Genomic DNA, 14,755 nt, shown 5'->3' on the forward strand with positions numbered 1-14,755 from the left:
GTAAATGGCAAAACGAGAAATAGCGTATGGATCTTTTAAATCCAACATTAGCACAATTTTTTTACCTTGTTGTCTACTAAAGTTGAGACATATGGTACTATATAACCTTAATGGTTTTGTTTAGTTTTATCATATATAATAAAAAAGACACATTCTCGACAGTAAACACTACTCAAGCCACTAGAACGAGTAAGGCAACCTTGTCTTGTTGAGTTTTAACTGTTTAACCATACTGTTTTGTTTTTTGTTTTTTTTTCATGCTTAAGAAAATCACTAAATTTGGGCGCCTGGGTGGCTCAGTTGGTTAAGTGACTGCCTTCGGCTCAGGTCACGATCCTGGAGTCCCGGGATCGAGTCCCACATCTGGCTCCCTGCTCAGCAGGGAGTCTGCTTCTCCCTCTGACCCTCTTCCCTCTCATGCTCTCTGTCTCTCATTCTCTCTCTCGCAAATAAATAAAATCTTAAAAAAAAAAAAAAAGAAAATCACTAATTTTATCAGGTAACTTAATGTTGATGAAAATTCCTTCTATGAGTCAGTAAGTTTTTGTAGCATGATGTATCATTAGGTTCTTTCATTACCATTCCAAAACATTTCATTACATTCCTGTTTGGGAATGGTAATGCCTAGGCTTTGTTCTATATGCCTAGGCTTTGTTCTATAACATTAGCATGTATAAATTATGCCTAGGCTTTGTTCTATAACATTAGCATGACCATATGACTGTATAAAGATTAGTTATGTATCTCTCTTCTGTATTCACACCCTATTACTTTCATCATATTGCTTTCATAGAAGCACCTCTAATTGATCAGTTTAAACCAAATCTATTGGATTGATTTATTTCTGAGACAGGCAAGAGATTATGTTTGCTGTCAATCATGTGTTATTTCATTTTAGTAGTTAAACTTAGAAAAGAAGAGGGAAAACTGGGCTATATATATATCCATCATTGTATCCAGATGTAGAACGTATCCATCCAGGTCTCCAGTTAGATATGGAGCAGCTGATGCCTGTGAGCCAGATGACTTAACTTCGGATTATACCTACCTTCCTTTATTATTAGTAAATTCTAAAATGAGCCATTATTAGTCATATACACTATTAGAAACACCATATGCAGAAGAAAACTCATATTTTTTATCTTCAGTATTTTAAAGAAGACTTAGCATTATGTGACAAAAGCAAAATAAGATGTCCCAAGGCTATATTTGCTTGCGCTCAAATTGTATTTGTTTATCAAGCTAACAAATATCCATTAATACCTGCTATTACCTTGACTTATTTCTAGATGCAAATATAATACTACCAACTCTAATAATAAGATATACAATATCTATCTATATAATAATAATGATAATATTGATAATGATAGATACTAATTGGTCACCAGCAATGTGCTGGCATTATATTATATCTTGCCTTTAATAATCAAAATATCCCTGAAAGGCAGATATTCTTAACTCCTTTTATAGATAAGTGAGCTAAAACAAAGAAGTTAAGCATTTTCCTCAAGTTCTGATCAAGATCTGTCTGAATTTAAAATATGTATTCTCTGCACCCCTTTTTACCTATCTTGACATAAAATAGCACTTTGAACACTCTAGACGCTTAAAGGAGGATAGTCACTGAGTAGTAAAGGAGCCTTTTGAGTTAAGTGAGAACAACTTTTATATACTTGGCTCTCCCTACCTTCTATTTTTCCTCTTTTCTCCCTGTTGTTATATATCTTTATCTCTTCCTACTTTTCCATTGATTATACTTTTATTTTTCCTCTGCCTTATTTCTTAGTCTCCTGGTGGGTTTCCAAAAAGTAGAGATTCCATCATTTCATTTCAGTAAAGTAATTATGGTGCTTATCCCCATAAAACCGCGTGGCAGTGCGTGGCTCAGAGACCTGAGTAGATAAAGGTGAGCTAAGTGGATTGGCCTTCCCTTTCTTCTTCTTCTTATGGTATCTCCCACTTACCTTCCAGATCAAGATGATGACTCTCTAAAACTTTAAGAACTTTCCTGAAGTAACATCCAGGATCTTTGTATAATGCTTTGGCACAAATGAATCTTCTTTTTAATTTCTCCCTAAACTTTGCAGTTCAGTTAAATTTTTCCATCATAGTTCTGCCTGATTCTAATTGTCAATAAGGAGGAGATACTCCATAATCTAAACCTATTTCTGTCAAGAAGCCAGGATTTAGAAGACCTGTGCCCTTTGCTGTTCATCTTTTTATTTTTCTTTCCCTTTCTTGAAAGTATAATGTGCAGACAGAAAAATACACAAATTATAAGTCTATAACTAGAGAAATTACAGCAAGGTGAACCCACCTACCCAGGTTAAGAAACAGATCCAAGAAGCTACCCTTTGTTTCTTATTAATCACTACACCTTTAGTCTTCCTTTCAAAGGTTAATATCAAGTCAAAACATTTGCGCAAAGTTGTTTTGTTGAGAAGAATAATGAGATTTTAATGCATTCATATATGTCGCATCAAAACATGTTGCAAGGGGCGCCTGGGTGGCTCAGTCATTGGGCGGCTGCTTTCGGCTCAGGTCATGATCCCGGGGTCCTGGGATGGAGCCCTACATCGGGCTCCCTGCTCAGCGGGAAACCTGCTTCTCCTTCTCCCACTCCCCCTGCTTGTGTTCCCTCTCTCGCTGTGTCTATCTATGTCTAATAAATAAAATCTTAAAAAAAAAAAAAAGCTTGCAAGTGTGTGGGAATAAGTGTGAACAACATAGGCCATTGCTCGAGCTGAGTTATGAGCATATGGAGGTTCGTTACATCACTCACTCTACTTTTGAATATTTTTGAAAATCCTCATACTTATAAATATTAAAATATCAAAAGTATGACATGTAACAATTTTATGTTGTCTCAGCATGTGTCAGTAACACTATGCAGTGTGCAATACAACCATTCACTAATCTACACCTCTCTATTTTGTTCATCTCAACATATCTAATAGATCTTCTTCTACTTAGTCTGAAATAGGGTGCTCATTCCACAATTTCTGGCTACCCTGGGGAACAAGGTGGGACTCCAGCAAATGAGTTCAAGTAGTACAAATGTCAAGTTAGTGCTGCATCACCATCTAGAGGTTGAAATGATAACTGCAAACTTCCTCACTTCATTGAACCATCTATAATATGGTTTGAATCTGAATATACATAGCTGTTAATGTGGATGTAGAGAAAATAATGTTTGCTATTGTTTTCTCTCCAGCTGAGTTTCCAGAAAGAGATCATAGCACAAAGCAGGAACCACCTGTATCTGCAGATGGCGTGGAGAAGCATAAATCATAGAACCACGCATCAGCAGCACTACATGATCCTACCAGACTTGAGCCTCCCACATGTCAGACAAACCACCTACAGAAGGACCACAGTGGTGTCAGTGTTTTTTTAAACACATTCCTGATAATGAAATCCGTGTTGAACTCAATGGAAGTGACTTTTCTTTTTTCTTGGCAGTCAACTGTTTACACCAACTGGCAATTGACTGTTTAGATTATTCTCTCTCCGTAGGCATGACTATGGGAATAGAGTAGAGATGTCCTTGGGCTTTTTGAGACTATTAATATATATTTACTTCCATTGTTCTGGTAGCTACAGATAGCATCCTTTTTCATCTAAAAGGGAGAAATCATTATAATAGGTGTTATGTGAAACAAAATGCCATGCACTAATTAATATTAATGATGTTATTAATTCATTGTTCAATTATTATTTAAATTATATCCAAAGTCATGAAATGAATTATTAAGGTAAAACTATTGGTTAATCCCAATTGTTTTTTTTTCATTTTTTTATTCAATAAATGTTTATTGAGTTCCTCCTGTATACCAAAAATTGTGAGAGAATTTCTTACCTATGAGAAAGCCATAATCTAGAGCAACTCATCCAAAATACACTCAAGTACATAGGAAATCTGAGTGATAAAGTTTATTCTTATTGGGGAAATGGAAAAATGCTAGGAAAGACATCATTTTGGAGGACGAATAAAAATTGTCAAACTAAAACTGTGGACAAGGACATTGTGGACAGAAAGTATATATTAAAAAGATTTTAAGGACATTGTAAGGTATTCATGTGGAAAAGAAATAGTTGTGGCTGTGGCTGAAGAAGCATTCTGGGGTTAAATTAGAAATGGCTTTATATACTTCACTAAGTAGTTTGAGCTGAAATCTATAAGCAGAGAGTGGATGACTTAGGTCTTTAAACGGGCAAGTCACAGACTATCTATCTGCTTTAGAAAAGCAAGTCCAGTGAGAGTATCCACAAATAACGGGAGAAGTGAAGTCATGAGAATCTTGGAGGGTACTCCAGTAGTCTAAGGGAGAGATGCTGAGGACTTCAGCTGATGTCTTATGCTGAGGTACTATAAGTTTGTGAACAATTAAATATAATATGGGGAAAAAAAGAGAGCATTTTTGAGAATACCTGTGACGTTCTTAATGATATTAATGAGCAGATGGGAACATCCCTCTCCAACACAGAACTTCAGGGAAAGAAACATTTTTGTGTGAGATTTTGACATATTTGCTTTCCATTACCATGGTACTAAGGTGGGTGGGGATGTCTAAAGGACAATTGGAAATATATTTCTAAATTTCCAGGAAGCTACAAAAAATATAGGTAGCATCTGGTGATGGTGGTACTAGATTAGTTCATTATAGCAGTGTATGCTCAGTGCAAAGTAACATGAACCCAGGATACTATGTTGGAGAAGAAAGCCAGTCCTCCTTTTGCTCCTGCCATACCCCACTTCCCTTGGCATTCCTGAAGCCGTAATCATTCTACATCTTAATAGAGTATTTGCCACTGTTCTGTTTGTGACACTTTAAGTTACTGGAAGAAGTCTGATTCTTGAGATTAACCAAAAATATAGTTGGATATAATTTTTCAAATCGTTGGAAATCTCAAGCATCTATTTCCCTTAGAAATTCATGGAGGGAGACAGCATTAGACAGCATTGGACATCCATTAAAATAGATGTAGGTGGTATGTTTAACTTTGCTGTGCCTTGGTTTTATCACCTGTAAAATGGAGATGATAATAATAATAATAATAGTACTTAGTTGTTGGAATGTAATGTTTTTTGAGCAACTTAATATTTATATAACAATCGGAACAGTATCTGGAACAAATTAAATGCAATAAGAGTGTTTGCTAAATAATACTGATGACTTTAATAGTTTTCTATTGCCTCTGCCAATGTGTATGAAATTAAGGGAATCGAGCTTGACTTTATCATTGCAAAAACATAATGGATCACTTTTTTATTAGTTTATTTGTTAGCTTTTTAAATCCTGGAATGATGAATGAATTCAAGAAATGTTGATGTGGATGTTTCTGCATTTTTCCATTTAATCTTTACTGTAAGATAGCTTGCCTTTTCAAATTTTTAAGTATGTGTTTATTTGTGTTTAATCCATAGGAAAGGTCGTAGGGAAAACATTGACAGTTGGAGATATCCAAACAAAGCGTCACAGTATGTCCCTGAGTGAAGCTTGAAGAATTTTACATTCCATGTGACAATCATTCCAGTAGCAGTGAAAAATGTCAGTTTTCAGTTTGTCCTAAAATAATGGCAACAGTGTAAATGAGACAGGGAGTATGTAAAAAAAAAAATAGAATCATGATGTTCATAATGTTTATATTCTCTGTTACTTGTTATGACTTTTCAGTCAATTTTATTACTGAAATCTGAAAATCACACCTATCAGACACTTATAAGACCCTGAGAGTCAAAAAGTGGTCCTTAGACCAATAGCCTTGACCTGACCTGGGAGCTTTTTAGAAATTCAGATACTCAGGCTTCATCCCAGACCCTCTAAATCACAATCTGCCTTTTAACTAGACTCCCAAGTGATTTTATGAATATTAAATTTGAAAATAACTGAATAAGGACACCTAGGAATCAGGAACAGATTGACAATAAATAGGGTTGTTGGAGAGTAAAGACCGAACAAATGACCCACCCTCTAGCTCTACTTCACTAAATTTCTGAAATAAGCCTACTTTATAACTATACTCATTACATTTATTTTTATTCCACAAATATTTATTAGGAACCTATTCTGCATTAGTCACTATTCTGGGTTCTAAAGACACAGTGGTGAACAAAGTAGACAAAGTTCTTTATACTCACATTTTAATGTTATAATGAGGTCCAAGAGAGCTAGAAGAAATTCTTATTTAAGAACAAGTATTTAAAGAAGTGGGTTTCTCTATACATGTGAAATTTTCCCTGAAAAACGTTTACATATTCAGTTTTAGATTCAGTTACTGCCTAGTTCTTGCTCAAATTCTGGGTCCAGATTGACTGGGTTCAAATCCTGACTCCCTTACTTCAGACAAAACAGTTAACCTTTGTGTTCCTCAGATATTTTCATCTAAAAATTGGGGGAAATAATAGTGTCTACATCAGGACATTGTTGTGAGGATTAATGGGATTTGTATATAGAAAGTACTCAAGGCAGTGCCTGGAATTTGGGAAGCACTGTGAAAGTGTGAGAGATTGTTACTGTTGGTGTTTGTGAAAAGTTATTAGTGGTATGTTTCTTTTCCCTGAATATGAGTTTTGAGGCAGTAGCTCTAGTTTTGAAATATGTGGACAGTCTGTGGGAAAAAAACAAACAAACAAAAAAACCTACCAATGATTCTGAAGTATTTGCATTAGTTAATCTATAGTAAATGCTAACTAAATTCTGGTAAAGAAGACCAGCTTCTACAATGTCTATCCTGGATTGAAATCTGGGCGAGAAGTTTCCTTTCCTGCATTTTGCACAGTCAGAGAGAAAGTATGCATGCCCTTCTAATTCACTTTGAGCTTTGCTCGTGTCCCCAAGCTCTTAGAGTTTAATCTCAGCTTCCCTATTGGTCAAGGTTATTGGTAAATGAGCAGGAAGTTAATTCTTGCTTACTTTGGCTTCTTTTTTTTTTTTTTTTTAAGATTTTATTTATTTATTTTAGAGAGAGAGAGCAAGAAAGCACAAGGAGGGGGAGGGGCAGAGGGAGAGAGAGAGAGAGAAGCAGGCTCCAGGCTGAGCCAGGAGCCCAATGTGGGGATCAATCCCAGGACCCCGGAATCATGACCTGAGCTGAAGGCAGACACTTAACCAACAGAGCTACCCAGGTGCCCCTTTGGCTTCTTTTCTAATCTTCCCATGTGTTTTAGTGAAATCTCTCCAGGAGATGATTTTTTTTAAATAGTATAATAATCAAAACATAACAAAACTGGTGAAGCCATCGAAGCAATCAAAATAGTGGTTCTATTGATAGGCATTTTTTTTTTCTTCTTGTACAAGTGGAAATAGGATTTCTTTCAATTAATTCACATTCCTTACTAATTCTTTACACATTTGGAATGTTTATCCCTGAAGTGGTCTCTGGTCTGAACTCTAAAAAATTATATAAACCAGGGGTGTAATATACACAATTGCATACAAGTTCACTTGCTGGGAATGGCCAGCAATCCCTGTACCAACGGATGAAAGATTACTCCAAACTTTGCAGTGAAAGAGAGGAGAAGGCAAGGGGGTCAACGCTCAGAGACAAAGACCTTTTGCTCTTCTTTGCTCCCGCTTTTTATTGGTCCTTCAGGATAATCACAAATTATGACTGATTATGTGAAGTACAGGGAGGAACCTCTTTGAATTTTGATACGAGTTCAAATCCATCACATTTTATAGGTAAAGAAACAGTGCTGATGAGAGAATTTGCTCTGACTCATTGGTCTCTTAGTGACCAAACGAAGAATCAGAAGTCAAGTTCAGGGACCCTAGTTTTATTATACTGCCTTGTAGTCCACAAAATCGAGTATTTATCCATATTTTCAATTAAGATAAATTATGACCATAATGATATAGAAATATATGCATAATAGTACTTCTCAGAAGAAAAGCCTAGAATATGAACTAATAAATCTGGAAAGGAACATTGAGAAAATATAAATACATGGTTGTTATTTGTCAAAAGATTAGGTATAGAGGTTCAAATTCAATTTTCAAAACAGCATATGCAATTCTCTCTGTAATTTTGGCAAATTATTTCAATAGCCTGTTAACACTCTTCATTCGGAGATCCTAGGGGCTTGTAATTATATCTCAACTTTTAAAACCATATCATTATCCATTTAGTTAATAGAGTACATTGATAAAAATCACAGTATCCCCTGGTGTGCACTAAAATTGTTAAGCAGAATAATTTATGCAAATTACTTATAGAGTTAATATATGTTAAATGTGTTTAATTACACTGCAGAACTTAGTTCGCTGCAGCACACACAATTATTTTTAATTATAAAAACACATATTTTGGAGATTTATGTTCAACCCATCACACTGCTGGTTAATACTGCTTTTCTTCCTTGTTCCCAGAAATAAATTAAAGAAAACAGATTAATAATTAGTGCCAGAATCTTCTTGTTACTGAAAAGCTTATGTATATTTTAATTTTAGCATTCTCCTAAATATAAAAACTACCAAATGCTTTCTGGGCCTTATTTAAAATAAATACTTACTACCAAGGGATGGTAAGGAAACTAACAGAAGAAACTACTTAAGGACATAATGATATTTACCTCTGGGTAGATAAAGAAGAGGGCAGAAATTTTTGTTTTTATTACTTTTTTTTATTACTTGATTTTTAATTATATATGAATTACTTTGATTAAAAATTAAATGTAAGAAAATGTACATGTACATACACAATAATAGAAAACAGTATTCACCCATAATCTTTCCGATATTAAACATTTCTACTTTGATTTATGTAGAAAGGATGGCTGAACAATGAATATTCAAATGTTAAAGACCGATCAAATGATGTAAATAAACCTAAGAATTTCCAATTTTAGAATAAAAGGCCCCTTTCATTAGCATTATTTTTCCCCATCATGATATTAAGTACTAGATTTGTAATATATACACACATATGGGCAACAAAATTACGTCTTACATTTCAGTAACAACGATGTGATTTTTCCATGCCAAAGTCGAGTTTACAAGAGACCTATGCATCTGCCTATTGTATATCAACCCTCAATCTTAGAAGTTGCCCCACAATTATCTTTCTTTATTTAATACAATTAAGCACTGAATACTAACCTCTTATTAATGGAAAAGTCCTCAATGATCTCATGGACCTCTTCGAGATTATCAGTTATTTGAATGTCAAGGAACTTACTTTTTTATCTTTGTATACATTCAGTGCTTATGTCAGCACTTTGTGCATAGTAGGTATTTTTTTAATTATTTAAAAACAATTTCCTCATTCCTACTGTTACAAAATAGTGTAATAATGATGTGATAGTAATGACCAATATATTTGCAGTACTTACATGTGCCAAGTTCTGCTTTAAGCACTTTGCATGTGTATCAGCTGATTTAATCCTCACAGACCCACGGTGTAGATATTAATCTCATTAATTATTAATAATTAATCCATTTTACAGGAACTGAGTAAAGAGGCTAAATAATTGGCTCAGGGCCATACAGCAAGTTAGAGTAAGGTTTGAGATCAGGCCATTGGACACTAGAATTCTTTCTATGTAACACTGAATTTTTATTAAACAATGAATCCTCTTGAAGATACTTCTGGTAGACAGTTCCCCAAAATTTAGCTTTGTGATAGTTAAATCTAATCAAACACAAAAACTCAAATGTGTACAACCCCTTAAAGCAGTGTTCTCAAAAGTGCCTGGTGTATAGTGCAGGGATACAGAAGAGGATCTACTGCAGCGGTCAGAGGAAAATGCAGAATGTCTGTTTCAATCTTTGTTAGCTCTCTTTTTTCTTAATTTTGGAGGTGTTTTCGGTATTTTTAAGATGTAAACCCTATTATATTATAGTAGTATATTTATATGATTTATAAATGAGTGACATGTAGGTGTTGGTGGTGCCTGTATACTTTTTTGTTTGTTTTTTTATTTTATTCTCTTATGTTAATCACCATACATTACATCATTAGTTTTTTTAATTATGTTATTTTAATCACCATACATTACATCATCAGTTTTTGATGTAGTGTTCCATGATTCATTGTTTGTGCATAACACCCAGTGCTCCATGCAGAATGTGCCCTCCTCAATACCCATCACCAGGCTAACCCATCCTCCCACCCCCCTCCCCTCTAGAACCCTCAGTTTGTTTCTCAGAGTCCATCGTCTCTCACGGTTCGTCTCCCCCTCAGATTTCCCCCCCTTCATTCTTCCCCTCTTGCTATCTTCTTCTCATTTTTATGAGTATATGAGGTATAAAGTTGGGACATAATCATCTTAGAGAAACTACCCAGAATTTAGAGAAAAATAAGATTTAGGGTAATAAGGTATATGCCCTTCTCTGCTAGAATATGTTAGAGTAGTTATGTGTATTCTTTCTGAGCCTCCTTTTCTCATCTATAAAATGGGAATATTAAGTACCTTTAGAGTTTTGTTGTGATGACCAAATGAATAAAATGGGTGTGAACTTTTTAAAAGCATAAATCTCGGGGCGCCTGGGTGACTCAGTCGTTAAGCGTCTGCCTTCGGCTCAGGTCATGATCTCAGGGTCCTGGGATCAAGCCCCGCATCGGGCTCCCTGCTCCACGGGAAGCCTGCTTCTCCCTCTCTCACTCCCCCTGCTTGTGTTCCCTCTCTCGCTGTGTCTCTCTCTGTCAAATAAATAAATAAAATCTTTAAAAAATAAAAATAAATAAAAATAAATAAAAGCATAAATCTCTAAAGGACTGCTAATTACTCAAGTGTTACTAACACTTTGAAATGGCATTTTGAGTATCTGGGACAAGCCCATGTGAAAAACATTTTTGTGCAGGGAATCTTCTGGGCCTCTTTATGGTTAAGTCATCTGGTTGATCTTTGGCATTCCTGGCATAAAACAGACAATTCCTGGGAGACAAACAATCTCTTAAAGGCACTGTCTCTGCCACTTTACTTCCTATTGCTGATATTTCTGAAATGCATTAATAAGTTTTTAGGAAGCCACACTAGCCTCTGGCCAGGTAGATCTAATCTTGGTTCAAACAAACAACAAATAAAATCTGAAACGGAATAAAGTAGTTTTCTATTTTCTTTAAAGATCCCCTCTTAAAAATCAAAAAGAGAAATCAAATGAATTAATAATCTGAGATGTGAATATTTGCAGGTAATAGTAATATTTTTCCTGGAAGTGTCCACATCATTTCCAGGGCACACCTGAATGTAATCTCTAGTACCAGTTTAGATTTTGTCAGTAGACAACATTTGATTGTCTATTGACAATATTTACCTGTATTTTAATATCTCAGATTTGCGTATTAGCTAAAGTAGGCATATCATAGAGTGTTTCTTCCATTTTCTATAACTTCTATATTTAAGTGTTGAAATACATATGCATTTCCCAAAGAATGATCTATAGAACACCAGTCCTATGAGATTTCTTTCTTCTTTTTTTTTTCTTTTTTTAGATTTTATTTATTTATTTGACAGAAAGAGAGCACAAGCAGGCCGAGTGGCAGGCAGAGGGGGAGGGAGAAGCAGGCTCCCTGCTGAGCCGAGAGCCTGCCGTGGGTCTAAAGCCCAGGACCCTGGGACCCTGAGCCAAAGGCAGACGCTAACCGACTGAGCCACCCAGGCGCCCATCCTATGAGCTTTCTATTGTTAACAAAGCATCCCATGATCAGGTATATCTCCAAAATATAACAGTTTACATTAGCATATTATTGATCCTGAGAAGTCTGAGTACTTTGAATATTTCCCAAATTTATATGACCAAGAAAGGATTTTAGATTTGTTTTTTGGCTAACATCACACGGAACTAAATTTTACAAAACACGCCGGAAAATATGAAAATATAGATTTCTCCTTCATAAATTCTTTTTTTTTAAGATTTTATTTATTTGAGAGAGAGTAAAAGCGAGAGAGATCACAGAGGGAGAGGGGGAGGGAGAAGCAGACTCCTGGCTGAGCAAAGAGCCTGATTTGGGGCTCGATCCCAGGACCCCAGGATCATGACCTGAGCCAAAGGCAGACGCTTAACCGACTAAGCCACCCAGGCTCCCCTCATAAGTTCTTTAGTAGCGCAAATCAGATGATTAGAAAATGCCAAAGTGGAAATGAAATTTTGCAGATTTTTATTTTGCCAAAAGACCTTGGCTACTTTACCAAAAAACAATTTACCACAATATAAATATATAATAATATATAATTATAAGATGACTAGATTATTTAACTATGAGAAATAATATATTCAATAAGTCTTCCATGAGAAAATGTGCATCTATTTAGTGAACAAAATTTTTTAAAGATTTTATTTTTATTTATTTATTTGAGAGAGAGAGAGCCAGAGGGAGAGTGAGAGAGGGAAGCAGACTCCCCAATAAGCAGAGAGCCCGACATGGGGCTCCATCCCAGGACAACCTGAGCTGAAAGCAGACGCTTAGCCGTCTGAGCCACCCAGGCATCCCTAGTGAACAATTTTTTTTAAGTTGACCTAACCATGCTCCTATCGAGTAATGATAAGATACCTGTTAAGGTCAGAGAAAGGTACCACATCCAAAATCATGACATCTAGTACAGACACAAAGCACACAGCACACATCCTTTCCATGTCCTCCCTTCTCTCTTCCAGAATTACTATATATCCTTCCCACACTCAGTAAAACATGTTATGAAGATGGAGCTAACAGAAGAAGGTGTAATGTCACACTAGCTGCAGCCTCATATTCATCAACTTCATATAATCCCTTCCAGCAGAGTGACAGACAAGGTATTTCAATCACCTTCCCAATACAAAGTGGATACAAAACAATTGCTGAATGAAATGCAATCAATATTTTTGTAAATTCATAGCTTAGAGTCAAAGAATTTAAGAAAAATCTGTGACTAGACCTTTTTTTTTTAAATATTTTATTTATTTATTTGACAGAGAGAGACACAGCGAGGGAGGGAACACAAGCAGGGAGAGTGGGAGAGGGAGAAGCAGGCTTCCTGCTGAGCAGGGAGCCTGACGCGGGACTCGATCCCAGGACCCTGGGATCATGACCTGAGCCGAAGGCAGACACTAAATGACTGAGCCACCCAGGCGCCCCTCTTTGACTAGATCTTAAGAGTCAGTAGAATCGAATGTAGCTATTCTGTGCACATTTGTCAACACCAGACACCCATAGACTTGGGTTGTAAAGGTTATAAAGAGATCAAGAGACAGTATCCGTGAAATATGGAGAATTCAACCCTAAACTAGCTTTGGAGAATTCTACCCTAAACTAGATTGACTGTGACATATACCCATATAAAAATGTACATACACGTGTATTAGCACTTTAATCGTCAAAAAATGGAGATATTCTAAATGCTTATCAGCTTAAATGTCTATCAATATTTACATATACATATATACAAATATACATTTGTATATATGTATATTTGTATACAATATATACATTGGTTCATATGTACAAATATACATCACAGATGATTTTCATAAACTTAAGGCTGAGAAAATGTTCAATTATTAATATAGGATGTTACTTTATATATAAGTTTGGGGAAGGAAATTTTTTCTCTACCTTCAAGTTTCTTCTAGCTGGCTAAAGAATTAAATTGGCAGGAGACAGATTAATAAGAGTAAAAAACAATAACAACAACATTTAATTATGTACAGAGAGAGACCCAATAATGGAATTGAGATCCGCAAAACTGAGCAAGGCAGACAGTTTTTATACTTTTTAGAGAAAGAAGGCATAAAACTGTGAGGAATTGACAGGACAAAGAAAACTTATGTTCAGGAGTTTCAATTAGTAAGGAATTCTAAAGAGAATTTGGGCTGGGGTAGTAAATAGTAGAAGTAATAGGTTTATTTATATAGCCTTAGCTTGGAATTCCTTATCTCTGGTGATGTCTCTTTATTACCTGGTACAGGGAGGGTACTTTTCACATGGGAGATTTATTTCCTACTTTCTGGAGACAAAGCAGGAGTCAGAGTGTTTTTCTGGAACTCTTTTTTAAGTAACTTTAATTTAAAATAATCAATATTCCAAAGTGGCACATTTGGGGGCAGCCTACCCTTAGCCTCTATATAGTTTTAAAACAACTAAAACAAACTAAACAATGTTTAGAAGTATTACATATATATAGGAAAATAAGAGGAATTAAATTACTAATTAAGAAGCTAAGAACTTGAGGAGGTGAGAGCATGATGTAGTTTAGAAACAAGAGTACAGCAGGTTTCAATTTTATTGCTAAGGTTCTACTTTTAAGCTGAATTGTAAGTACATGAAAATTCACTTTATTATTCTTTATGTCTTTTTTATTATGATTCAGATATTTAACAATAAATAAATAAATTATTCATTTCATCCCTGAGAAAGTCTTAAAGGGTTTCTAATAGTTTATTTAATTTTAACAGTAATTGGTTATGTTTTGAGGGGTAACTTGCCAATATAATATAGAAAAAATGACCAAAAAAGTGTTTTCTAATAAATGATAAAATTTCCTTTTTTGAACATGAGTTTAAAATAAATGAATTTAATATTATAGATGATATTTTGTCATACGTTTGTCACTTAACTTTAATTTCAAAGAGCTTGTTCTCATTTTGTGAGAGGTAAGGTCTTGATTTTTAAGGAGCATAAGGTTATTTGACTCTTTAATCTTATTTTTATTCTTTAAGAAGTTTTCTATTAATGACTTTAGGATGTTTCTTCTGGACGTTTCCACTCATCCCCCATGTTCTCTAAATCCCCTTTTGGGAGATTGAAGGGAGTGGTAAAATTTTGTTGTATT

At 35.1% G+C, this 14,755-nt stretch overlaps 1 protein-coding gene across 46 annotated transcripts in view; it reads left to right on the top strand.

Annotated features, from left to right (window-relative positions):
• Nucleotides 1-14,755, top strand: part of PTPRD (protein tyrosine phosphatase receptor type D) — a 2,332,398-nt gene that overhangs the window by 245,528 nt on the left and 2,072,115 nt on the right. The window contains exon 1 of one of the 46 annotated variants that reach the window (XM_032392361.1): nt 2,690-3,384. The exons of 44 other annotated variants lie outside the window; for them this stretch is intronic. The gene's annotated coding sequence lies outside the window, so the exon portion shown is untranslated. Of the gene's footprint in view, nt 1-2,689; nt 3,385-12,396; nt 12,741-14,755 lie in introns of those variants that run through there. One more of the 46 variants, XM_032392364.1, reaches the window with a different exon arrangement.

This window comes from Phoca vitulina, unplaced genomic scaffold (assembly GCF_004348235.1).
Source record: "Phoca vitulina isolate PV1807 unplaced genomic scaffold, GSC_HSeal_1.0 scaffold67, whole genome shotgun sequence".
Taxonomy (NCBI): domain Eukaryota; kingdom Metazoa; phylum Chordata; class Mammalia; order Carnivora; family Phocidae; genus Phoca; species Phoca vitulina.